General features: G+C 41.0%; 1 long non-coding RNA gene across 1 annotated transcript; it reads right to left on the bottom strand.

Annotated features, from left to right (window-relative positions):
• Positions 1 to 228: 228 nt before the first annotated feature.
• Positions 229 to 2,408, bottom strand: LOC127349047 (uncharacterized). The gene is made up of 2 exons (XR_007880096.2): positions 1,962 to 2,408; positions 229 to 633 (listed from the first exon to the last, which is right to left on the bottom strand). It is a non-coding gene; the product is annotated as an uncharacterized lncRNA (long non-coding RNA).

Here is a 2,408-nt window from a genome sequence, read left to right as displayed (position 1 = left end):
TAGGCTGCCGGTAGGGCTGGACCCAAAACTTCCAGATCACGCTAGACCTCCTCGGCGGAATGATTGCAAGTGGAGGCACACAAATGACAACAAGTTAATTCAACTCTGTCTGTCTGGACACGAAATGCACACGTTGGAAAAAAGGCCTAAAAAGAAGAAACCATAAGCAGCTGTGGAACTACAAAACAACAATACAGTGATAACATGCAGCAAACCAATGCCCGAGAGTAAAACTGGCTAAAGGCAGTTTACGAATGGACTGAAATATTATATTTCAAACTATCTGACAGCAAATGAGTACCAAGTACTCTAGGAAAATAAGTAAAATCACTCTTGCAATTACATTCAGTTTTACCAACAACTAGTTCATGTAATATCATCGCAAAACTGGAGCCTGCCAAGAATTCCTGATCTTGGAGTTCAAAAAGCAAGTGAAGTTCAATGAAGAGTTGTATGTATGAGGCTCTGCAGCAAATCCATGTCTGCAAGCAAGAGATAACTGGGCTGACTGAGAGCTTGACTTCCATGTCTGTTGCTTTGGAGGAAGAAAAAGAACAGATTGCCTCGCTTGATGCTACTATCCGGGAAATGAAGATAACATCAGCAATGTACGTCGACAGTCATGGAGGACACCTAGAATTTGACATTGTTAGTATGGAGATGTTGTCTAAAGCATACAGTGATTTTGAAAGCAGAATAGCATAAAGTATGAAGCAAACTGAAATTAGGTGCGCACTGACATCCCTTTCCCATTTTGTTATTGATGTTTATTCAATTAGAGCCACACTTTCCCAGCAAGTTCACTCACTATTGTAAAGTCTAAACATGTGCCTGTTACAGAAGTGGAGCAACTTGCACTCTGTCTTGTTCATGTTTCCAAAATGCATTGGTCGATTGTTAATTTTTAAATTTTTGTGCAGGTTGACTAGTATAATGTGTTAGTTTAACCCACAGGTTGACTAGTATAATCTGTATTAAAGAAGAACGAATTCTGGTATAACAAATACTTGAGATTAAATGCTCCAATCTCAGGAAAGCATAAGCCAATGTTAGCCTTTTTTGCGTTGCTTCATTTTGCTTTCGGGCTGGTTTTGAGTTTGCTAAGGTGAAAATCTCGAACATAATTCTAAGCAATTTTCAAACTTGGGACTGATATAAAAGAAGAAAGGTGAAAATGATTAATAACATATATTTGTCTCAAGGATTTCATGTGCCATCACTCTACTCTAATCATATTTGTCTCTTTGGGCAAACAAACATGGATTCTACTTGCAACTTATATGACTTTGTTTGTAGATTGTTGGTTCGGATAACTGTCTGGAGCATAGTGCAAAGAAAGGAATGAACTGAATGGTACGGCACAACACTTTGAGTCTGACAGAGCATTATGATTTATTTATTTCAAATAAACATATCATATAAACACGATATGTGATATATTTGTCATGTTATGCTAGTTTCAAACATAAATATTCAGTAAAAAGCAGTAGTAAACCATGCACAAGTAGAAAAGGCAACCTGATTCAATCCTAGTTGTCTTCACTATATCCACAAGCGGACCGCTTTATAAAATTTAGAAGAGCATATTACGGAATTCCATCATAAGGGCTGCAGGTTCTATAGTACAATGTGAAACTGGTAGTACTAGCAGCAGAGTATTACATAACATGAATATGCTATCCGAAAATGGTAATCCAGTTTATAAAGCACTGTGGACTATTATATGAGAACATTATGCATATTCTGCATGCAAACCACACAAAACAGGTTTATGCATCTATCAGACGTTATTGCAATATCAAATTTAATGTCTCCATGTAATTTCAGACATTGACTATTGCTTGACATACATTAACTCTTCAGCTAAGACTAATTTAGTAAGCACACCGAACATGCATCAGTATTTGTATGAAAGAGTAAAAACTGAATTAGCAAAACTAATTGCTTCGGGGTCGACGTACCTGGAGGCGAGATTGGTGCTGGCATCTCTCGATGTTGCGGCTGCGTCAACCTAGTGGCCGCGTGGCTCGCCGGCGAAGCACGACGGGGCCGACCTGGTGGCGGAGGCGCTCGCCCTCGACGCACGACGGGGCCGACCTGATGGCGGATGCGCTCGTCGGAGATGCAGGGCCGGTCCGATCTGGTGGCGGCAGGGGTCGCATGAGGTGCAGGACGTGGTGTCGTGGCGGCGGCGATTCTGGCAGCTCGACGTCGTCGGATGAAGGAGGGGTGTCTGCTCGATGTTGGGCCGGGCTGAATTCTGTTACTGTACTTCTTTTTCTATTATCTATGCCTTGCTGGGTTGCCGGGCGTAATCCGTAATCTAAGTCGTTTAATTCTAACCATTATCTCAAATCATACCTCTCCCTATTTAGAAGTGGTAAAAGGTACCGTAAAACAAGCGTATC

Source organism: Lolium perenne, chromosome 4, assembly GCF_019359855.2.
Source record: "Lolium perenne isolate Kyuss_39 chromosome 4, Kyuss_2.0, whole genome shotgun sequence".
Taxonomy (NCBI): Eukaryota; Viridiplantae; Streptophyta; class Magnoliopsida; order Poales; family Poaceae; genus Lolium; species Lolium perenne.
Note: the sequence above shows the minus strand (reverse complement) of the source record. Positions and strands in the feature narration are given on the sequence as shown.